Raw genomic sequence first — 25,380 nt, 5'->3', positions numbered from 1 at the left:
ACAGAGCCCCACCTGGAGCTTGAACGCACGAACTGTGAGATCATGACCTGAGCCAAAATCAAGAGCTGGCCGCCCAACCGACGGAGCCACCCACCCGGCCACCCCTCAAGTTGTTACTGAACAAATATGTATTGAGTATCCATCATTTCTTTGCCAGGGATTGTGCTAGGTACTAGGACTATAAAGCTGAAAGACACATTTCATGCCCTTCTGGAGTCTGTCAGATGGTTGGTGAAATAAACAGGGAACACCTGGTAAGAGGCTATTTCCCTCCCTTTGAAGTCAATAAGGATAAGCTGAGTCCAAGAAAATTCCAGGGTGTGTGAATTCTAAATTGCCTTATCCTAGGTAGCCTCTGGCAGCCTCCTAATCTCTACTTATTTGTCTGTCAAAAGCAAAGGAAACCTTGATGACTCAACAGTGTAAAAAGTATACAGCTGCTTCTGGCCACTCCCAGGGCAGGCCAACTGATAGGTCTTGGTATGACCAGCTTCCCTCCCCCACACCACAAAGAGAGGAAGCCACGCTAAGTCAGAATCGGTGGGCTTTTCAGGGACAGCTCTTAACCCCCATCTGGGGCACACTGCGCTCTGGAGGGAATGCTGATTTCCTCACTGGGTTTACATGGTGAGTGGGTGTGGAGGGGAATGAATATCACAACACTGGAATACGAGATGAAGGGAAACAGGTCGTTGATACTCATTCTAATAGACCAGTGCCTCTTCGCGTTGTTGTGTTTTTAAAGGAAAACAGTAACAAAGGTCAAGATAATACAGCCAACGGTCATTATATATCTATTCTCAGGAAGTATATGTGGAAAAATCGCCAATGAACAAATGAGGGTTTAGAAGACAGACGGATGCTCAGAAGACCTAAGATATGCGCACTTGAAATCTCTTTGTGTGGTGTCACAGGTCTCTTTCCACGGACATCCAGTTAGGTCTTGGGTTGTGGATGCGAAAGTCCTGCTGAGAAGTGAGGAGTCTGACTCCAGGTCGCAACCCTATGTGTGATCTCTCAGGCCCAACGTTAGGAATTACAGAGGCTTTACCTGGCAGACCGCGTGGGGGAAAGCTGACCTCCCTGCACACACAGTATCTGTGTGCACCGAACTGAGTCTCTGCAGGGATACCCAGACCCTCCTGGCCGGCGATGCTCTTACAGATATCTGCATTCCTAGCCCTCTTGCCTCCATTTGGAGGCCTCCTTATTGGGAGGCCCATGGCTGAGTCATTTTTCAGACACCTCTGCAGAGGCCACCTTCTAGGCTTGGGGGGAAGGGGACTCTGAAAGGCACTTTCCTTCACTCTGACTCAGCATTCGTTTTTTTTCACTCCCAGTCCACCCCTCACCCCCCTCCCCTGTCTCCTCTTCACAAAACGGTAGGAGTCTTTTGTCTGGGGCTTCCTGTTGGTGCCCGCCCTGTTCCACCGGGAAGAACAAAACACTGGGAGAGCCAGTGCTTTCCTCAGTCAGCCTCCTGCTCATACCCTCACAGTAAGCATTTAAAGGCACCACTGTTACTCTCATTTTGGCTTGTCATTGATCATCTCGATACCCGGCCTTCCAGCTCTCTCCAGCTCAGCTCTTGCCAGGCAGGGGGTTAAAACAAAAGGATATTTTCCAACTGGAATTGAAAAATAAGTATTAGGACTGAGGTGACTCTATTGCCCAGACAGCCTACGTAAGCAAACCCAAACCAAGCCTGTCACGCCTCAGGGCTAGGAAGTCAAAACCTAAGGACAACCAATCACAAACAGCCGACTTTTCCAAACAAGGCTTCTGTCCAGCTAGAGCCAATCAAGTCATTTCCTTACTTTGCTTCTGCGTCTTTTCTGTGAAGTCTTTCCCTTAGCTCCTATGGAGCTCCTAACCACTTCTGGTTTAGTGCTGCCGATTCAAATCCATTTCGACTCAAATAAACTCTAAAAAATGTAATATGCCTCACTTTATCTTGCAACTTTATCCTAGCAAGGGCACCTGGGTGGCTCAGTAGGTTGAACATCCGACTCCTGATTTTCGGTTCAGCTCGTGATCTCACGGTCACGAGATTGAGCCCCACTGCCCACCGCACCCCTCCCCCCCGGCTCTGAGCATGGAGCCTGCTTAAGATTCTCTCTCTGTCTCTGCCCCTCCCACCCTGATAAATTCACATCAGCTTCAGCTGAATCACACTGTTGCTTGTCAACAAGGATCTTTTGGATGACTTTCTTTTTTTTTTTTTTTTTTTAATTTTTTTTTTTCAACGTTTATTTATTTTTGGGACAGAGAGAGACAGAGCATGAACGGGGGAGGGGCAGAGAGAGAGAGGGAGACACAGAATCGGAAACAGGCTCCAGGTTCTGAGCCATCAGCCCAGAGCCTGACGCAGGGCTCGAACTCACGGACCGCGAGATAGTGACCTGGCTGAAGTCGGACGCTTAACCGACTGCGCCACCCAGGCGCCCCTGGATGACTTTCAACCAAGGCTAGTGTACAAATGGTATCTTTTTAATGCACATGTAAGGAGAGCCAGTCAAAGTTTGCACCCCTAAAGTCAACTGCACCTCAGACAACAGAGAAGGGTTAGCTGTCTCCTGAGCCCAGCTGGGACAGGCAGCAGGTCTGTGAGGCTGCTTTCCCTGCAGCTACTCTGATGGAGGGAAGGGTATTGTGGGAGTGTCTTTCAGGGATCTTTCAGGGTTATCTTTCAGGGACCCAAGCAGGAAACGTATAGCAGTCTTAAAAATTAACTTCTCCTATGGCTAAACTTAGCAGCTGATTAGATAGAAAGGCAAACATCCTAGGTGAAAGAGAAAGCTGTACTTTCCAATTCGTAGATGGCTGTGTCCTAGAATTGTGTACATTAAAAAAACCCAAGCTGCAATAAACTTGTGAGTTTGCTTTAAACTGCCTCTAACCCCAAGTATAAGAATCATTTCCTTTGAGGGGCGCCTGGGTGGCTTAGTTAAGCTCTTGATTTCAGCTCAGATGGTGATCTCATGGTTGGAGAGCTCGAGCCCTGTGTTGGGCTCTACGCGGACAGCACAGAGCCTGCTTGGGATTCTCTCTCCCTCTCTTTCTGCCCCTTGCCCCACCTTCTGTCTCTCAAAATAAATGAACTTGATAAAAATTTAAAAAAAAAAAAAAAAGAATCACGTCCTTTGAGGAACTACAGGGTGGCAGGGCTCCTGACAAAAGAGGGGATCACTACCAGAGGAGAACACAGCAGGAAGTGATCCCATGATGGTGAGTGTGTGTCCACACACATGCACACACACACACACACTTGCTCAGAGGTTCAGTTCACTGGGACAGCCTCCCATTTGGTGGGTATACAAATTAACTTGAGCACTCTGTTGATAAATCAAGTTACCTGAACCTCAGTTCTACTTGGTAGTGGAAAACTCATCAGTTCAGGGCAAACTGGATCCATTCAGAATTAACCCAGCCAACTTGGGGCTCTCTCCTTGCCTGGAGTTGGTGAAGCATCGTGTCATGGAGGTAGGAGAAGGTTGGAGGACTGGGGGTATCTGGTTCTCCGTTGTCACAGGTGTCCCGTGGGTCCGGCGGAGACTTACCTCATCCCATTTGGTTGTCCCCATCACTTGTGCTCTCTGGTATCCACTGAGATATCTGCGTTCCCATTGAGCCTCTGCTGTTATGGTTACTCTGCTACCACTGTGTGTCCTCGAATCCCTGAGGCCCCTGTAGGGAGGAAAGGGAACTTTTCCTGTAACTTTCTGGGTTCTTGGCTGAGACCCCTGTCATAAAAGTCAGATTAACAAGAGAAAGAAACCCAGAAGTTTACTAACAGGTATACCTCGTGTATAAAAGGAAGATCCCCAGGGAAAAGTGGGTAATAACTTCCCGAGATGGCCTAGGCACTGGCTTAAATACCATCTTCAGGTAAAGACGAAAGAAAGGTGAGGTGGTCTAGTTACGGTCTAGTTAAGCCTCTTATGATCAAGAGTCATCCTTCCCTTCATGGTACAGAGAGGGAGACAAGCTTTCAGGTGGAGACTTCCCTTATATAAATGCCCATTTCTCAGGGCGCCTGGGTGGCTCAGTCAGTTGAGTGTCCGACTTCGGCTCAGGTCATGACCTCAGGGTTTGTGAGTCTGAGCCCCACATCGGGCTTGCCTGTCAGCTGTCAGGGCACAGCCCGCTTTGGATCCTCTGTCCCCTCCCATTCCCCTCCCCCCACTCCTCCCGCCCTTTGCCCACTTGCCCTCTCTTTCTCTCAAAAACAAATAAAACAGAAATAAATAAATAAATGCCCATTTCTCTTGCAAAAAAAGTAACTCCTATTCCATTTTCGGAGCTTCGCCTGCGTCTGCAGTTACTCAAAATAATCCTACGTCAAAGAGGCATATTTTGGGGGAGCGTGTTTTGCACCCCTCAAAGTTAACTGCCCCTCAGACCACACAGGAAGATTAGTTAGCTGTCTCCTGAGCCCTTCTGGGACAGGCCCAGTGTCTGTCTGTGAGGCTGCTTTTCCTATAGCTACTCTGATGGAGGGAAGGGTATTGTGGGAGTGTGTCTTTCAGGGTTCCGAGCAGGAAATGGGCAGGGACCCACACCAGTGACTCACTTTGGCACTCTCCTTATTAGATGTCCTCCTTTTCTCAGCTCAGAGGACTGTGACCCGCAGGGATGCATACCCGCAGGGATGCAGGGATGCAGGGGACGGAGGAAGCACAACAGTTACTCATTCTGTGTCAGCTTCAGCTTTTAGACATCAAACTCAAGACATAATGCCCTCATTCTTACTTCCGCTGCCAACAGTTCTCCTGGGGGCCACGAAGACCTCATGTCTAACAGCTAAGTGGACAGTTTGAGAATAGGGAGGGTAACAGAGTCAAAGGAAGTGTGGACGCGGATGATGGGAACGCATCAGTTAATATTTCCTAACATTATTTTGCCACATGTGCTTATCATAGCAGTTGGCCCGGTTGCGTGACTTCTCCATGCCGGATGCTTTCCAAACATCGTTTCCTGTGATTCCCACACGAACTTATGAGGTGGGTATTACTTTCCTAATTTTATAACTGAGGAAATGAAAAATCAGAGCTTAAACAGCTTGCCTAAGGTCACACAGCCTGTATAGGTGGTAGTGCCTGAACACGAACCCAGGTATTTCTGACTCTCAATTCTTTGCTCTTTCTACTACTTACTTCTCCCGAGGAAACCCAGAGAAGAACACAAGCTAAAGCACGCACTAGGATCTGGCAGAAAGCATGCATCTGTAAAACAGATCGCAGAAACACCTTCTACGTGCTTGTCAGAGCTCTGGCCTTTTGAGATGCTGAAGCAGCTCGTGGGAGGTGTATCAGTCAAGCTGACAGAAGCTCAGAAAGCACTGGGCAATAGCATGGCCCTTCCTTGAGGATGGCTGCAGGAAAGAGCGGAGGAACAGATGAGCTCCAATCCTTAAGAACAGTCTGAACAAATGCGAGAGCCTCATTTGCCGGAACCTGCTCTCAAGGCGGCCAAGAGCTGTACCTCGTGGCATCGCTTAAAGAAGCCAAAATAAGAAGGCGAACAAGTCCCAGGACAGGGTTGGAGGCTACCGGGCTGGGGAGTCAACTCGGGCGGGTTGAAAATTGACAGATACCTATTCATAGGTTTCTTTCTCAACTTTTCTTCCTGATTTTCTATCCAACTCTATTCTTCTCTCACCCGTGACTGTAGGATCCAGAAAGCAAAGGAGCAGGAGGTGCTGTAGCTGGGGGATGTCAGCTAGGAGCATCTGCCCACGGCGTCGTGCGTGAGTAGCAGCAAACATCTATGAGCCAGAGGACCAACGAGGAGCGTTTGGGCGACAAGTGTTGCTCTAGGCAAGAAGCAGACGCCTGGGCATGCCAGAGTTGGGCACCTGGGAGGCAGGGTGATCCTGTGGCCCTCAGGAACTCAAAAACAGAGTGGAGATGAGGAAGAGGAAGCAGCCCTGTAAAATGGAAAGCTCACTGACTTTGGAGTCCTCAAGACCTGGCCACGAAGCCTGACGTCTCTGCGCGTTAACTACGCGACCTCGGGCGTCTTGGTTAACCTCCACGAGCATCGGTCTTCTTATTCGTAAAATGACCAAAGTAAATAATATCATCCTTGCAAAGCGGTTGTGGAGCACACAGCTTAGGGCGTCACAGGCAATCGGTTCTGTCCTGTATCAAAGCTCATGTACTTGCCCCTAAGGGATCTCTCATGGTTTCCATCAGATTCTTAGACTTCATAAATTCAAGGTTGCATTCTCTGTCCTACGATGTGCAAAGCACTGTGCTAGTGCTGTGAAATGAAGGTGCAAGCTGCTGCAGAAAGCTGGGCAAAGATGAGTGCTGAATGGTGCCTGTCACACTCATTTTCTGCTGATGACAGTCACTTACTATAAGCTTAGCATCTTAAATTTTTTTAATGTTTATTTATCTCCGACAGAGACAGACAAAGACAAAGCATGAGTGGGGGAGGGGCAGAGAGACAGAGGGAGACACAGAATCCGAAGCAGGCTCCAGGCTCCAGGCTCCGAGCTGTCAGCACAGAGCCCCACGCAGGGCTTGAACCCACAAGCTGTGAGATCATGACCTGAGATGAAGGCCAACACTCCACCAACTGAGCCACCCAGGCGCCCCTACAAGCTCAGCATCTTCAAACAGCACACACTTGTTCTCACAGTTTCTGGGGTCTGGACTCCAGGCGCAGTTCTCCGTTCAAGGACCCACGAGGCTGAAACCAAGATGCCAGCTGGGTCATGTTCTTCTCTGGGTGTTTACTAGGGAAGAAGCCATTGCCAAGCTCATCGGAGTTGTTGGTGGAACTCAATTCCTTATGGCTATAGAACTAAAGTCCCTGTTTTCCTAGCTATTGACCAGAAGCCACTCTCTAACTACAAGCCACCCTTGGGTCCTCGCCACTTGGCTCCCTCCACAGGCAGTTTCTAACATGCTGTTTGCTTCTTCAAGGCCAGCGGGAGGCTTTCTCTCCCTTCAAATATCTCTTTCCTTCAGAGAAGGCCCAGATCCCCTTTTGAGATGTGGCCGCTCAGGTCAGTCTCACCCAGAATCGTCTCCCTTTTGATTAATTCAGAGCCAACTGATCAGAGACCTTAGTTCCATCTGCAGAATCCCTTCTCTTTGCCATGTCACCCAACCCAATCACAGGATGAAATGCCATCAGGCTCCCACATCTCACTCACACTCAGAGGGAGAAAATCATCTGGGGCGCGGACACCAGGGGACAGAAACTGGAAGAACATATAAGAATTCTGCCAATGATACGCGCTTAGTCATACCCAGCTCCAAGCGGGGGCTGAGGGCTAAGCCTTAGCACAGGGTAAACGACACGTAGTAGACACCTTGTGAATCAGCAACTGATCCACTTGGAAACTCACAAGGTGATTTTTCTTCTTGCTAGATAGTTTACAGAATCACATCACCCTTTTCAGATGCCACACCCCGAAAGAATATTGTCCTGCTGGGAAATGTGTTGCCCTGGGGGAAGCCTCTCTCACCATCTCAGACACTTTGCATTCTGTCTGTCCTGCAGACATCTTAAGGTAATAACGGGCATCCAGAGGAATGCAGCTTATGCGGTCTGGGATCTAATTTTAGAAATACTCTCGATCTAAATATGGGGAAACTAAGGCCCGGCTAGGAGGAAAGTCACCTGGCCCCCTGCTCCGGGCCTCTTGCAGTGATGTTCTGATCAAAATTCCCACAGACTGGTCCGCCTTGGCTGTCAAGGGAGGGAAGTATCGGCTGAGTAAGATCCTAGCAGGTTGTGTAAGGAGTAGGTGACAGTTGACAAAATACTAGCCGGTGTCAGGTGGGTTGAGGGATTTTCCAAACAAAGTTTAATTTCCTGCATTATTATTACCATAAAGAAAAAGAGGTAGGTAAAAATTATTTTCAAATTAATTGAAATCGAATTCATGGCGTTAATTAAGGAATACTTCTTTTGCATGAAACCTTTTATTTTCTCATTTTCAATGAAAAAAACGACTTTGTATTACTATTAATAGGCTTCATGAGATGAAGCACATTTTGAAAGTCAGTAACTTACAAACCTTCCAAGGTCTACTGGGATTAAAAGAGCTACAAAATTATCTTGTTCATTGCCTCCTACCAGATTACTGATAGCTGATGGATCTACTGGTCTCTGCCGTGCTTGCCCCTCCGAATGATTTTTGGTTTTAATATCTCTTTCAGGCTAGGCTTCCTAATGATACCGAGCACTATTAGTTCTCCCTCAAAGAAGGCTCCCCTGTGCTGACAAAAAGGGGTCTCGGGCTTGAGAAAGACTTGCTGGATCAAAATCCAGACTTCGAAAGTCAAATGGGGAGAGTGGTTGTGGGTGTGTGTTGAGGGAAGACCCCAGGGTCTGACCTGACTCAACCCTTCAGTGCAAGGGTGTGTAAAGAGCTCAATGGTAGGAGCGTGGGCTAGTGTTAGCAAGAAGTGCCTCTGGCTGAGCCTAGCACTGAAAACACACTGGCCTCGGAAGGATCCTCATCAGTGTTGGTGGCAAGGACGAGAGCCAGAGCCCAAGGAGGGCAAGGAGGGGGGGCAATTCTCACGTGCTGCTGTTGGTAATGCAAAATCGAACAGCCACTTGTGAAATCAGTTTGGCAGTTTCTTCTTAAGTTGAATATACATTTATCGTATGAGCCACTCATTCCACTCTTAGGTGCTTTTTCAACAGGAGTGGAAACGTAGGTCCCCCCGCAAAGACTTGCACGTGACTGCTCACAGCACCTTTATTTATAATGGCCTAAAATGGAAAGGGTACAAATGCCCATCAAGAGGTGAACGGGTACAGAAACTGAGGTGTGGTTACACGGTGGAACAGTAGTCACCAATAAAAAGAACCAGACTACGAATACACACACAGATAAACCTTAGAAGCCTCTTGCTGACTAAAAGAAGCCAGGTGAAAGAGTACATGTTATATGATTCCATTTAAATAAAGGATCAGAACAGGCAAAACCTACGCTATATTGAGAGAAATCATATTAATACTTGCCTAAGGCAGGGATTAGGACTCTATCAACTGCAAAGGGGCATAAGGAAGATTTGGGGGGTAATGAGAATATTTGATATCTTATGTGGTGATGGCTACACAGATGTATACAATTGTCAAAACTCATCAAACTGGAGTCCTAAAATAAGTACATTCAATTTTATGTAAAAATACTCATTACTGGCTGAATACTAAACCAGACAAAGTTCGTTTTTTAAAAAATGATCCAGGCCCAGGGTTTCCACTGAAGAAGACTGATCGAGAGAGATCACTCTGTGTGTCTCTAGAGACATCTGAAATTCATGCTATGTTTCTTAAGTCCAACGGAATTCTGTTTAATTGATATAAAAACACTATAGGGACCAAGATGGAGTAGATACACTTCTCCCTACCCCTCCTGCTAAGTATAGCTAAAAAGCTGGACGTTATCGAGCAAATACAAGACTCTGGGTGCCTGGGTGGCTCAGTCGGTTGAGCATCTGACTTTGGCTCAAGTCATGATCTCACAGTTTGCAAGTCTGAGTCCCGCTTTGGGTGAACACCGCTTCTCTTTCTCTGTTTCTCTGTCTCTCCCTCTCTCTCTCAACCCTCATGGGATTCTCTCCCTCTCTCTCTGCCCCTTGCTCACTTGCATCCTCTCTCTCTCTCTAAAAAAGGTAAAAATAAAGCAAGTACAAGACTTTGAAAGTGGACAGAAAAAGGAAGTCTGGGGAGCAACCTCAGAACTCAGGGAATGATGTGACAGTGAGTTCCCTGAGTTTTACGTCTCATGTATCTTGGGTAAAATGCCAAGAAACGAGCCACTCATAAACACCAATGTGTACACACCAAAAGAAGAAAAAGGCCTCCAAAGAAGCCTGCTCTTTCTAGCCAAAGGACCAGGAAAGCGTAAGGCTAGCAAGACAGAAAACTTGAAACAATAACCACCCTTCTCAAGCCAAACACCATGGAAACAACCAAGCCCCCCACTCCGCCCCCTGACATGGTCAACAAAGGTACCCCAAGCAGCAGAACTTGATGTTCTTCATTAGGGGAGTATTATTTCTTCTAACAACAACAACCTAGGAAACAAAAACTGTTAGCATTTTCAATGGCACTGACTATGCTTTAAAGTACTCATGGTTAGTGGTGGTTATAATACCACACGCGTGCCTCACTTTTGGAGGAGCTAAGATATCCAAATGGTCCTTGTATCACTGTTTTTTTGTGACTATTACGCCGTCAGATTTCTAATACAGATATTAGATTCCAATCATTCTCAGATTGGAACTTTGACGTACAAAACATAGCCAGGCTTCTCTGACAACCCCAAATTCGGGGGGGGGGGGGGGCGGGGAAACGCTTAGCAAACTGTCAGGGTGATTTTGTAACCAAATTATCTTTGGTACTTCCTAGATGGCCACTTGGTGTTGCCCAAGTATTTACTTCTACTTCCCAATGGCATGGCACATATGAACAAAGAAGGAATTCTAAGAATAATTAGATGTGAGTTCCACACTCCACAATTTTGCCAGTGTAACTCAAGAGTACTGTAAGAACTGCCCCATTTATCAGGCCCACATTATGAAGAAACTCTGAAGACAAAGAAGGCAACTCATCCTTCTCCTTGAAGGATATTTAGAATTATTCAGACCTAACAAATAAAATGTTATCCTTATAAATGTATGCTCTGGTATTTGTATATTTTCAGGATGGACAGAAAAAACTCACAAGCAAGTATCTGTCAGCTAATATAAAAGACCTTATTCCAATGTTAGAAATGCCTTCTCCATTCAGAGTGAGTGGGTATTTTACAGGACATTGTAAACAGTTTGTAAAGCTTTATAACACCAACAGTGTCTCCAACCACCAACATAATCCAGATCCAACGGGAATAGTAAAAATATGAAAACTGTATTTGAAAAGAAACTCGCCATAATATATATTAAAAATGGCCCTGCCCACAGCATGAACAGGAAATCTATTGCTTATAAAAGACTGGCACTCTCCTCATATGAAGTATTAATTTGTAGGACTTTCGGTCCTCCCAACATTTCCGGCAGAATATACATCAGCTAAATGGTGCTGTGTTGAATTTTAACAACACATATGGGATGCAACTTTTCACTCACAGGTAAGAGAGGCTCTACAATCGACCCAGTTGATCATGAAGCAACAATGTTTTCACATTGGGGTTCATCAGTTTTCACTGGAAGGGGTTTTATAAAGCCCCTCTAACACATGTGGCTGTCAAATACGAAGTTCTTTTTTTTTTTTTAATTTTTTTTTTAACGTTTATTTATTTTTGAGACAGAGAGAGACAGAGCATGAACGGGGGAGGGTCAGAGAGAGAGGGAGACACAGAATCCGAAACAGGCTCCGGGTTCTGAACGGTCAGCACAGAGCCCGACGCGGGGCTCGAACTCATGGACCGCGAGATCATGACCTGAGCTGAAGCCGGACGCTTAGCTGACTGAGCCACCCAGGCGCCCCAAATATGAAGTTCTTTTATCTTAAACCCCTACGTCCCACAATAAGCAGACGTCAGTCCCCTTCAACATATAAATCTATGCTCTTAATGTCTCTTTTTCTGCCTAGACACAGGCATTAGCGACCTCCTCTCCACTATGTTCCAAATCAGTAGTGGCACCATGAAGTGTCCCAAGGGTGACCTGAAGCTCCAAGACCAACAGACAGACTTGCTACTCTAACCTATGCCTGCCAAGTAACACGTTCCAACCTGTGTTCCTCTGTTGTTCAACAATCTTCCCGAACGCTAAGTCCATCCCATTACAACTGGGAAGGCTGAAGAAAATTTCCAAGGAGACATTTTTCAACCTACCTGTTGTCAACAAGAAGACAGGTCTAGTGCCCATCGCGAGTATCAGCAGCACACGACAGTGATCACACACCATGATGTTTGCTATTTTGCTGCTTTGCTCCATCTGAACTTTCTGGTTTGGTCAATGAGTCATGACTGGGAGGTAAAGGGGATTCACTTTCAAAGACCAAGACGGACTCTCCCTGATACCTTGCCTTGACCTAGTTTACTGTCACTGGGGTCTTGCATTCAGGAGCTAAAGGACACGATAACATTTTGTTCCTTTAATTATCACACTAATACACAAACTACTTAAATGCTTCTAAATGGTGGGTCAGCTCTCATGCGCCACAAGGCACTAAGGGAAAAATCCCTATAAGAAGGGTACCTTTCACATGAGATATGAAGCGTGACAGGCAGTGAAAGTTTAAAAAAACAAAGTTCCTTTAACGTTATGAGTGACACAACTAGTCTAACTTCACAGACTGTACTTTCCTTTTCCAACTCAGTGGGAAGATACAAAGATAACTAGCAACTGATAGATCAGTGTGCCAGGACGTTGATGAATCTGTGTCGTTAGAAGACAGCATTTCATCCTATCCTAGGCCACGATAAAAATCAGCCCAAACACTTGTAGAGTATAATGCCACCTTGTTTCTGGATGACAGGTACAGTTAGAAAGGAAACAACAGCTTACATGAAAAATTAATACTTACAACATGTTGCAGAAGCTGAACCCTGAAAAGAATGTATTCTGAATTTTCTCAACTGGACACTAACAAATAGTGAACACTACATATTTAAGAGTAGACTTGGAAAATAAATCTGAAGGACCAAATGTAAGAAATTTTATGAAGAATCAAATTTTAAAATAAAACATTGCTAAAGGAGGCGACAAAGAGAAGCACCTGGGTGGCTCAGTCGATTGAGTGTCCGTCTCTTGATTTTGGCTCAGGTCATGGATCTCATGGTTCGTGAGACTGAGCCCCACAACGGGCTGCATGTGACAGCATGGAGCCTGCTTGAGATTCTCTCTCTCCCCCTCTCTTTGCCATTCCCCCACCCACTCGCTCTCAAAATAAATAAACTTAAAAAAAAAAAAAAAAAGGCAATATGGGGCTCCTGGGTGGCTCAGTCAGTTAAGCATCAGACTTCTGCTCAGGTCATGATCTTAGCATCCATGAGTTCGAGCTCCTCATCGGGCTCTGTGCTGACAGCTGGAGGCTGGAGCCTGCTTCGGATTCTGTGTCTCCCTCTCTCTCCGCCCCTCCCCTGCTCATGCTCTGTCTCTCTCTCTCAAAAATAAATAAACAGTAAAAAAAAGGGGGAGGGGCAACAAAGAGAATTGTAGAATAAGAAAATAAGAAGTTGTACATTGCATTTGTTTAAAATTGTTGTTTTACTTTTCTTTTTTAAATGACTTTAATTACACAAAATAGATTAGTCATAATTCTTGATTCATAGGACACATTTGTTCATAGTTCATCCTGGACTGTGCTTGGGCCTCTACGTAAATATGTTTGAGTGTATTTGAATAATACAATGATCACCTGAGACCTCAACACACAACACAAGAATTGGAACTCTGACCCTAAAATCTACTGAAAACTACTCTTCCCTTATCCTTCTCCCCACTTTATACCATCCAGCTCAGGGGCAACCACCATCCCAAATTTACGTTTATGATTCCCTTGCTTTAAAAAAATAATGTTTTATGGGGCACCTCAGTGGCTCAGTCAGTTGGGCATCCCACTCCTAACTTCAGCTCAAGTCATGATCTCATGGTTTGTGACTTCAAGCCCCACATCAGACTCTGCACTGATGGCACAGAGCCTGTTTGGGATTCTCTCTCTCCTCTCTCTCTGCCACTCCCCTGCTGGGGCTCTCTCTCCCTCTCTCTCAAAATAAATAAACTTTAAAAAAAGTTAAAAATAATAAAAATAAAATAAATGTTTTATCACATATATATGATTGCCTAAATTATAGATTGTTTTTGAGTGTATAACTTATTTATCCATTCTCCTATTAATTTACCCATTCTCCTATCAATGAACATCTGGATTTAATTTTTTTTTTTTTTTTTTTTTTAGGTAGACTTCATGTCCAGTGTGGAGCTCAATGCAGGACTTAAACTCACGATTCTGAGATCAACACCTGAGCTGAGATCAAGGGTCAGACACTTAACTAATTGGGTCACGTAGGTGCCCCCAACATTTGGATTTATTTCTGGTTTTTTGCTATTATGAATGGCACTGAGCTTTTTTATTTTTATTATTATGATTATTATTTTTAATATCTTCTGATGCACATGGGCAAGAATTTCTCTGTGGCTTATAGTAGTTGCCATAAGATAAGAGAATGCTCAACTTCATGAGATAATCCAAATTGTTTTCCAAAGCAGTGGTTCTTATTCAAACTCTCACTCAATAATAAATAGGTGATCTCTTGGTCCACAATCTCTCCAAATTTGGTATTGTCAAACTTTTTTAAAAAATTTTTTTAACCTTTACTGATTTTTTGAGAGACAGAGAGAGACAAAGCATGAGCAGGGGAAGGGCATAGAGAGGGAGATGCAGAATCTGAAGCAGGCTCCAGGCCCTGAGCTCTCAGCACAGAACCCAAACAGGGCTTGAACCCACGAACCATGAGATCATGACCTGAGCTGAAGTCGGATGCTTAACTGACTGAGCCACCCAGGCACCCTAGTATTGTCAAACTTCTTAAAAGTTGCCAATTGAATAGAATAGAAATGTCTCATTCATTTTCCTGATTACCGAGGTTGAGCAAAAGTTTGTGAGTTTGTTGGCCATGTTTCCTCTTCTGTGAAATCCCTATAAATGTATTTTGCCAGCTTTCTACTGGACTGTCATTTGTTATTAATTCACAGGAGCTCCTTATACTGTGTTGATATGATATTAACACTTTGTAGGTTTCATGTATTGCAAATGCTTCTTCCAATTTGTAGTCTGTCTTTTGCTTTTTGATGAAAGTTCTTAATTTTGCTACAGTCAAGAATTTCATTCTCCTTTTATGGTTACATATCTTTTTGCATCTCGTTCTACATCTTCCACTAAATATTTTAAAGTTTTGCTTCTGACATTTAAGTCCTTGATCCATCTGGAATTAATTTTTATAGCTAGAGATAGGAATATAATTTCATTTTTTTCCCTGTATCAACAACCATTTTTTTCTAGTCCTATCTATCGAAAAGTGCCTCCTTTCCTTACTGATCTGCCATGCTACCTATGTTACACATCAAAGATTAAATATGTGGAGGTCTGTTTGGAGACTATTCTGTTTCATGAACCAGTTTCATTGGTCAGTTTGCTTATCTTTGTGGCAACACCACACTATCTTAAGTGTCGAAGCTTCACACAAGTCCTGATATTTGGCAGGATAAATCCCTCTTTCTTCTATAATGGTGTCTTAGATGTTCTTGGCTCTTTTCACTTTTTTTCTATTTTAAGATCTGATCGCAAGTCTGCTTTTTTCTCTTGGTACTGTTTAGAACGACCGTGCTTAGCCCTGGGAATGATGCTAGTGAACAATAATAATCTAAGGAATATAAAAATAAAACATTCCCTCTTCTCTATTGCGGAAAAGCAGAAAATCTCCTGAATCATATAGTTAGTTCTGATAAATCGGTACATTGAAAGCATTCACAGTGATATTAATTAATCTTGATTGAATTTCTGCTTAACTTGAAATCTCAACATACATAGACTTAAAAGATTATTGCTCTAGGGGCGCCTGGGTGGCTCAGTCGGTTAAGCATCCTACTTCAACTCAGGTCACGATCTCGCGGTCTGTGAGTTCGAGCCCCGCGTCGGGCTCTGGGCTGATGGCTCAGAGCCTGGAGCCTGCTTCCGATTCTGTGTCTCCCTCTCTCTCTGACCCTCCCCCATTCATGCTCTGTCTCCCTCTGTCCCAAAAATAAATAAAAGTTAAAAAAAAATTAAAAAAAAAAAGATTATTGCTCTATTCTATGAAATGTAACCTATAACCCCTACAATTCTGCCATTCTAGCTGGCTGTCTTACTTAATAATCCGTTGCTTTGTTTAATAACATGCAAATTGGCATCAATATCAGTGAGGTTTCTTAGTTACTCTAGAGGAAACTTCACCTTCAATTACCAAGGTGACTTATGCATGAGTAACAAATCTTCCAGCTCCTTTTTTTTCGTTCCATCATAGCATTCACAGAAAATAATATTCCTATAGCAGATGGGGATAAATGGACCACAGTGCTTGTGACCTGAGGTGAGTGGCTCAGGGTCTCGGGTGTTCCAGGCCTCACTGAGCCTTCCTGATAGCTGAAAGCATCGGTCATCTCCACACACCTATAACATATGGTGCCCCAGAACATAAATCAGAATGCTCTGCTTTATTCAAATGAAGAGTTGACTCTATCTCATTTTAATTAAATCAACAAATAAGCACTTATGTATACTTAAAATCTGGTTCCGTTTATGTCCCTTTACAAAGCCAGTTGCTTCAACTGAACCACAAGCAAATGCAGAGAAAACATAAGTTAAGCACATATGCTTTCTGTGAGATACTATTCCAAAATCTAATTTAAACCTAATTAGGAATGCCAATAAAAACTTCAAACACTGAACTCATTAATTTCTACATTATTTTACTTTAATGTACTTATTTCTTTTTATGAATTTACTGTTTTTAAAAATGCTCATCTTAAAAAATATATAGCAGACTAATATAGCAAAAGACAAAGAACATGGTAAAGAACCATTCTCAACCCCACAACCTAGAAATAACCATCATTAATATAGGAAAATACCATACCATCCACCTCTCTGGGAACACATGCAGATAAATAGGAAGATAAAAAGATAAATGATGGTAGGATGGATAGATGAAAATAACTCTGAATAAATGAGATCACTATAATTCTAATTCTGATGCAAAATTTTACATTTGCCTTTAATTTGAATTTTGAAGCTCTGTTGTTTGGTACACACAATTCATATCTCTATGTCTTCTTGATGGATTTTTAAAAACAATTCTAGGGGCGCCTGGGTGGCTCAGTCGGTTGGGCGTCCGACTTCGGCTCAGGTCATGATCTCACAGTCCGTGAGTTCGAGCCCCGCGTCGGGCTCTGTGCTGACAGCTCAGAGCCTGGAGCCTGTTTCAGATTCTGTGTCTCCCTCTCTCTCTGTGACCTTCCCCCATTCATGCTCTGTCTCTCTCTGTCTCAAAAATGAATAAATGTAAAAAAAAAAATTTTTTTTTAAATAAAAACAATTCTATAATGTGCTTTTATATCCCTTTTAATTTTTTCTCTTAAGTCTGTTTACCTGTTATCTTTATCTGTTATCAATTTTAATATTAGCATATATATCTTTTTTTTACCCTTTAACTTTCAACCTACCTATACTGTTGTGTTTGAAGTGAATTTCTAGTACACAGCATGTACATATTTTCTTTTTTTATTTTAAATTTATTCTGCTAATCTTTGTCCTTTACTTCGTGTTTTTAGACCATTTATCCTTAAAGTAAGTCTTGAAATGTTGGAGCTTAAGTCTGCTATTATTTATTTTCTCTTTGTTTCCTCCGTTTCTCTTTTCTTGCTTTCCCATGCTGTGCTTTAATCATCTTCTTAGGATTCCATCTTGTTTAATTTATACTGTTTTTGAGTATATTGCTTTGTATAGCTTTCTTAGTGGTTGCTCTAGGTATTACAATATACATATGTAAGTTATCACAGCCTATTGGTATTAATGTTTAACTACTTCAAGTGAAGTATTGAAAACTTACTTCCATTTAAACCTTTTTACCCTCCCTTATTTTAAAATAGAATTGTTTCAAGTATTTCTTCTACATATTTTGAACACACTACAAATACTGTTGTAATTTTGGCTTCAACCATTGGATAGGATTTCAGAAACTCATGAGGACAGTTCATTATTTTTACCCATTTCACTGTCCTTTTCTTTCTGAAGTTGCAAACCCTCTGTTATCACTGTCCTTCTATTTGCAGAGTTTTCTTTTACTATTTTTTAAGGGTAGTCTGCTAGTGACGAAGCCTCTTAGTTTTCTTTCATCTAAGGATGTTTTTATTTTCCCTTCCTTCACAAAGGGTAGTTTCTCTGGACACAATTCACAGTTTCGTATTCTCTTCTATCAGCACTTGAAAAATCTGCCACTTCCTGCTGACCTCCATGGTTTCAGATGAGTAATCTTCTGTTATTTGAGTTGGAGCTTAAGTCTTCTATTTCAGATCTCCAACATTTTTCTCTGATTGCTTTTATATTTTTTCTTTGCCATTACTTTTCAAAAGTTTGATTATGACATGTCTTGGCACAGATTCCTTTGGTTTGGGATTCGTTTAGTTTCATAAATCTGTAAGTTTGTGTATTTCACCAAATTGGGGAGGAAATGTGCAGTCATTATCTCTTCAAGTGTTTTTTCAGCTCCCTATTCTTTCTTCTCTCATTCTGGAACTCCAATGATACAAATACAACTTTTGTTGTTCCACAGGACCATGAGGCCCTATTCATTTTTCTTTCTAATCTATTTTCTGTTGTTCACGTTGGGTAATTTTTATTCACTGCTCTTAAGTGAATCACTGCTTTTACCTTTTGTCATTTCCACTGTACTGTTGAGCTCATCCAACCCAGTTTTTTATTTTAGTTGTTGTATTTTCTTGAATTTAACAGAAAAATAGATAACTGAAATAAAAGTGAAATCAAGGCTGACCTTTAAAGAACTTACTTTTTTCACTCCCTGACAAGATAAGCTATTTCCTCAGTCTCCTTCTCTTCAATATGGGGCATATTAGCAGTACTATCCAAATGATCACTCATTTGGGAGGTAACTCTTGTCTTTTGTCCTACCAGACATATTAAAGTGATCACATATTTCACAGAGGAAAATAATTTTCCTATAACATATTTAAAATTTTTTAAATAAAATGGTATGGAAATTTTTATTTATTTATTTTTTCATTTTGAGACAAGAGCAAATATTCTTGGATGTCGTTGTGGTTTTGTGGTCCTAGACTCTGCACCTGTACTGCCCAGTGGCTCTGGACTTATTTTGTTCCTGAGAATGGTCTTGACACCTGGCAGAGCCTTGCCAAAGTTTCTTTCTCTTTCATTAGCTAACATCTCCTTCTAAAGGTTATAGCCTGACATTACATCATGTTTTGTTACTCCAGGGCAACTCTGCTCATGCCCTTTGGGTAGTTTATATCATTTGGTACTGAGGGAGGTAAATCTTGTGATCCAACTGCATTCAATCGTCTTTACCCAAAAGTCTAACATTTTCTTAAAAAGTAGAAACTTCCATTTTTGGTCCTTTCTCAGTGTTATGTGTCCAAAGCAAGACACTGTTAATTTTTGATACTTCAGAATGTGTCCATCATTCCTTTATTGTCATTTATTCAGGTAACATTTACCCCTAGATTATTAATTAAATGTAATTAAGTCCTAATTAAATTAAATTAATCCTAAAATTTGGCCTAATATCATTTCAGTTACTTTCATTTTAAATGGCTCAAAATTGCTTCCATCCTGTCAACCAAGGTTGCCCAAATCTAAAACATTATTCCTTGTGTTCATCTATTAAGGATGGATATATTTCAGTCTACTTTTTACTGAAATTTGTTCCTATATTCAGATCAATGCATCTTGCCTCTTTTCCATCTTGCATCTTGCATGACAAAGACATCCAAAGCTCAGGTCACTGTATTTATTTTCTTTTCCCGATACCGCTTGCTAAGATTTTTGCTGTTTCCTTCATTACTGTGCTTCCAACTACTTTTTTAATTTGTAATTTGGCATATTTTAAAAGTTTATCCTGTTGTTTTATCATGACAACCCTATAGTTACCAATTTATTTTATCCCTCTTTCCTGAAAACTCTGGTGTTTGATGCTCTTAATAATATTAGCATAAAAAGCCAGTTGGTTGCTTCTACATTGATATTGCAAAAATCATAAAGTGATGAAGTTAACAGGTGTTTCTTTTTTTAAATGTGCATAATAGGAAAGTGTTTTGTTGTGGTGGTTTGTTTGTTTTGGACTTTCACAGACTAGATTTAAAGGTTTATGGAAGATGAGACAAATTGTCTGGTGAAAGCTGTATCCTATGACCACAGGCTGACCTCAGGTAATGGGCAGTGGATCTGAAAAAGACATCTTCCTACTTGGGGTGTTTGCATCTTTAAAACAGAAGCCTGGAGAGGGGCTCAGTCAGTTAAGTGTCTGACTCTAGATTTTGGCTCAGGTCATCTCATGGTTCGTGAGTTTGTCATGCATCAGGCTCTGTGCTGACAGTGTGGAGCCTGCTTGGAATTCTCTCTCTCTCACTCTCTCTGCCCCTCCCCTGCTCTCTCTCAAAAAAAAAATTATAGATCTAACTATATATATGTATGTATATATATATATATATATATATATATATATGTATGTATATACATATATATATATACATACATGTGTGTGTGTGTGTGTATATATATATATATATATATATATACATATACACTTTTTTTTTTTTTTAACAGGAGACTGGAGAGGCAGCTATAAAAGGTTTGTTTTAGATGTCTGGGGAGGGAAGAGAATACTTCTATATTCCTCCTCCTCCATTTACATTTTGTTGAACCACTGTCATCTAGGGGGAAAATATGAAAAATAAAAGATCATTATACTGTCTATAATAGGACATGTCACACTGAATGTAATGATTTGTTGATTGTTCATTCCAGGGAAAGAACTGTGAGTTCCTCTAGACAAAGGCCCAGTGTTATTGATATTTCTATCCCAAGGCCTAGAACAGTGCTTGCCCCATGGTTCATTTCAATAAATGTTTGCTTAATAATACCTGGAATATTTAAAACATTTTTCTATGGCTTTGTATCTGGAGGTCAAAATCTTGATTTTCCAGTGCTTGTACACAAAAGGTGTCTATAGCAATGACATTTTCATTTCTGAAGAGGAGGACCAAATCTACAAGGTTATTGTTGCACTGATTATAAGGACAGGTAACTGTCTATTCTTAGATCTGTAAATGTCTGTTTCCTTGGACGTACTAACACCAGTGCCCATTCCTGGGTGTGCCTTCTTACCTCCACCACTGGGGGACAGCACAGATAGTGAAATCAACTCTATCAGTTTACACAGTGCAGGATCCCTCCACACCAGTTTATAGTACAAAATAAGCCCTTGAAAACATTATTAAATAGCAAATGGTTGCAAGATGCAATCATTTTAGGTTTTAGGATTAATTTTCCCAAATCTGTAGAAAACCCAATATATTACCTTAGGCTGTAATCCTATGGCAGAGTCTCATCTGTTAAGTGAGGGGTTAGTCCTTCCAGCTCTAAGATTGATGGTTTCCATGGTTGATCTTCTCTCTGCCATGCATCCCACTTTGGGTTTTTAAGTTGGGGAGGTAAATAGTAGATGGCCAGGTTCACCTTTAGGTCATGAGTGGCTCCTTTCCACAGGGGCCAAAGTCTGGGCACCACGGTCTCTACTTGGAGTCTGGTAGTAAAAACGGATGCAGAGCAAAGAAGTTCCAGAGGCCAGCTTTCTGCAGTAGGGTGCCCTTGACAGGGCAGGCTGTGCACGAAGTCATGTTTGTTGGTCTCGTCAAAAAGCTCCTTCCAGGAGTTGGGCACTATGTACCCTGTAGGAAGCCAGTCGTAAGGCTCTGGCTCTAGACAAGACACCCAGGCAACAGACAGTGGTCCCTGGCCTGACTATGGCTTTGGATGGCCTGTGGCCCTATTTTCTGAATCTTAAATCTGGACAACAGTCTGACCAGAGGAATGTGTTTCTGAATCTCATGTCAAAAATCTGAAGTGGGGACTGTCCGGGAAATTCTGGCATATGCGATCCTCAGCTCAGTGGTCAACTGTATGAAGGGGCTATTTACACTTCATCTTGTTCACTGTAATCTTTGACGTCAAAATTACGAACAGCTTTCTGCTTCCTTTCCTTCTTCATTTTCCATAAGCAACTCCCTCCATCCTGCCTCCCAATAGGCTATGGTCAATTTGGGAAATTCTAGCCGTGGAAGTGAGGGTTCATAATTGAGACATCTGAATAGAGGGAAGACCAAAGGGACCACCCCTCAAAGGAAAAAAAACAACAACAAAAACCTCTTTAATAGGAATTTAGGTTCTAATATAAATGTGTTGGATAACACTTTTTACCTTCAGACAAGTTTTTAAACAATTGTTGGTGAGGGACCTCAGTGAGATGGGGCTGGTAATGTGGTTGGTTGTACTTGGAAGGGGCTGGTCCCTTTTTTTTCTTAGATTTGTCTCCTTATTCTGTTGAGAATCCCTAACAGCAGAGCCTGAGGCAAGGATGTGAGTGTGGGGATTTATCTGGGAAGTGATTCCAGGAACCAAGAGTGAGAGAGCAGGGTGAATGAGGCAGGGAAGAAGGAAAAGCCAAGATAAAGGTGCGTTGTTGAGGTGGCTGCTGTGAGCAGTGGGCTCGTTTCTACCAGGATCTCAAAAGTAGCGCCGGGAAAGCTGTCCAGATTTGTCTGCCTGAAGAAACAGGAGGCTTAAGCCCTTGCCCACCTGCTCCTGTCCTGTATTAGTAGAGGCTTCCTCTAAGACCGTTAACTCAGCGAAGTGTCTGGTTTGCATTTGTACAAGGCAAACTCCTACAGTGTTGGAGATGGCCTTGGGGCAGAAAGTTGAGCTCGAGCTTGAAGTAGGATGCGGGCAGCACAAGGAAAATTACGTTTCCGTGGAACTGTCCAGGGCAGCTGAGACTGAAATGAGAAGCGGCTGGGAGGGCAGGGCACAGCGTTGGGTTGAGCAGTTGACTTAGGTAACAAGGCCCCTGCCTGGATCCATGCTTTAGAAGGTGCCTCTTTGGTCTTCCCCTGACTACACTCCTTCCTACCTGGAGCTTGTACCCTCTGTTCTAGACCATTAGGTAATTAGGACCCTGTCTAAATGGCCCTGAGCCTTCAGGGCCTCTTCCCTGGGTCCATCTTCAAAAGACAGACTGCTTGTCCAAAGGATGCCCAAGGTACTGCTGTCTGAAGAGAGTGAGGATGTGTGGATGGAGCTTGAATGGGGCTTAGGGAGTCCACACAAGGGGATGCAAGGCCCCCTATGTGGGGAACAGGGCTGGGGTAAAATGAAAGGGGATTGGCCCAGGGCTGGGGGCTAGCTTTCCCTCAGTCACCACTGCCCTGTAGAGAACACCAAGGAGTCTGAAAATTATGAATTCAGCCTTGGCCTCATAGGTCATTACCGTGGCATATTTGTTATGTTAGAGAATAGAGTGTGTTTCATTTAACAATTTGTTTTCTTGATTTCTAACTCATAATTATCTAGACATAAGGCAAATGTGGGTTGGAAGTCAAGTTCCTTCACGCTCCAATTTTTGTGGCCTTGAACTAAGAAAAAGGAACCTTGGAAAATAGGCTTTATATGCTTGGATGATTTCATAGAATTCCCAAGTTCATTAGCTTCTGTAATGACTCATGGTTGTTACTAAAATAAACTTTATATTATCTTTACAAAACTGGGGATCTTATTTAGGTCAGCAACTAGAAGGCACTAGACTCAACATTTCTGTGAACTAAGGATATGAATGACTAAAAGCAGGGGAATTATTACCTGAGGGCTGACTCTCAGAATATTACATATGAAATTTTTCCTGTTGACTCAGTGCTGGCTGCAGGTGGGGCAGGAGAGCACCGGGACTGATGCATATCTGGAGCAGTAAGGAATGTGGGAAGCAAACTGGAGAGAAACGGGCTCTGTTTGAGGCAAAGGTGAATCTTACAAGATGAAATTTTAGAAGAAAAAAAAAAGGTGGATTGTGTGGTTGAAGTGGGGACGGCAGAAACTGAGTGGCAAAGAGAAAGAACCAACTGAGAAATGTGAAAATGCTTATCAGAAATTGGATCCGTATCTTACACCATATACAAAAATAAACTCAGAATAGATAAAATGTAAATGTAAGACCTGAAAGTGTAAAACTCCCAGAAGAAAACATAAGGAAAAATCTTCATGACGTTGATCTTGGCAATAATTTTTTTGGATATGTCAACTCCAAAGCATAGGCAACAACAGCAACCATAGACAAACAGGAACTACCAAACTAAAAAGTTTCTGCACGGCAAGGAAAACAGTAACTGAGTGAAAAGCCCACCTACAGAATGGGATAAAATATTTGCAAACCACGTGTCAGAGAAGGGGTTAATTTCCAAAATAGTAAAGGGACTCATACAGCTCAATAGCAAAAAAACTCCAAACAACGCGATTTTATTTTTATTATTATTTTTTTAATGTTTATTTATTTTTGAGAGAGAGAGACAGCCCGAGTCGGGTAGGGGCAGAGAGAGAAGGAAACACAGAATCCGAAGCAGGCTCCAGGCTCTGAGCTGTCAGCACAGAGCCCAATGCGGGGCTCAAATTCCTGAACCATGAGCTCATGACTTGAGCCGAAGTCAGACACTTAACCGATGGAGCCACCCAGGTGCCCCCAAAGAACCCAATTTTAAATGGGCTAAAGACTTGAATAGACATTTCTCCAAAAAAGACACACAAATGGCCAACAGGTGTATGAAAAGATGCTCAATTTCACTAACCATCAATACAACTCAAAATCACAATGAGATACAATCTCACACCTACGAAGAAGTGATTATAAGAAAAAAGAAGAAAAGATAGCAAGTGTCATTGGGAATGTTGAGAAATTGAAACATTTGTATACTGTTGGTGGGAATACAAAATGGTGAAGCTGCTATGGAAAAGAGTATAAAGTTTCCTTTAAAAATTAAAAATAAAATTACCATATGACACAGCAATCCCACTCCTGGGAACTTACCCAAAGAATTAAAATCAGGATCTTAAAGAGATATTAGCACTCCCGTGTTCCTATTCCCAATAGCCCAGATGTGGAAACAACCTAAATACTCAATACAAATAAATGGATAAAGAAAATGTTGCATATCCATACAATGAAGTATTATTCTGCCTTTAAAAAGAAGGAAATCTTGAAAAAAAATATGTGACAGCATGGATGAACCTTGAAGACGTTATGCTAAGTGAAATAAACCAGTCACAAAAGGACAAATATTGCATGACTCCACTTACATGAAGTACCTGTATTTAAATCAGTCAAACTCATAGAAGCAGAGAGTAGAATGGTGATTTCCAGGGGCTAGAGGGAGGGGAAAATGAGGAGTTGTTAATCAATAGGCATCAAGTTTTTTATGCACGGTGAACAAATTCTAGGGGTCTGCTGTACAACATTGTGCCTACAGATAGCAATACTGTAAAATACACTTAAAAATCTGTTAGGAGGGGGGCGCCTGGGTGGCGCAGTCGGTTAAGCGTCCGACTTCAGCCAGGTCACGATCTCGCGGTCCGTGAGTTCGAGCCCTGCGTCAGGCTCTGGGCTGATGGCTCAGAGCCTGGAGCCTGTTTCCGATTCTGTGTCTCCCTCTCTCTCTGCCCCTCCCCCGTTCATGCTCTGTCTCTCTCTGTCCCAAAAATAAATAAACGTTGAAAAAAAAAAATTAAAAAAAAAAAATCTGTTAGGAGGGTAGGGGCACCTGGGTGGCTGTTGGTTAGGTGTCTGAC

The 25,380-nt window shown here is 42.5% G+C and overlaps 1 long non-coding RNA gene across 1 annotated transcript in view; it reads right to left on the bottom strand.

Annotated features, from left to right (window-relative positions):
* LOC147581476 (uncharacterized) overlaps positions 1 to 25,380 on the bottom strand; it is a 56,512-nt gene that overhangs the window by 14,518 nt on the left and 16,614 nt on the right. The window contains exon 2 of the long non-coding RNA XR_015249952.1: positions 3,561 to 3,687. This is a non-coding gene — a long non-coding RNA (uncharacterized LOC147581476). The remainder of the gene's footprint in view (positions 1 to 3,560; positions 3,688 to 25,380) is intronic.

Source organism: Puma concolor, chromosome B1 (assembly GCF_028749965.1).
Source record: "Puma concolor isolate L17-30 chromosome B1, mPumCon1.1.hap2, whole genome shotgun sequence".
Taxonomy (NCBI): domain Eukaryota; kingdom Metazoa; phylum Chordata; class Mammalia; order Carnivora; family Felidae; genus Puma; species Puma concolor.
This window is presented reverse-complemented; position numbering and strand designations above follow the sequence as displayed.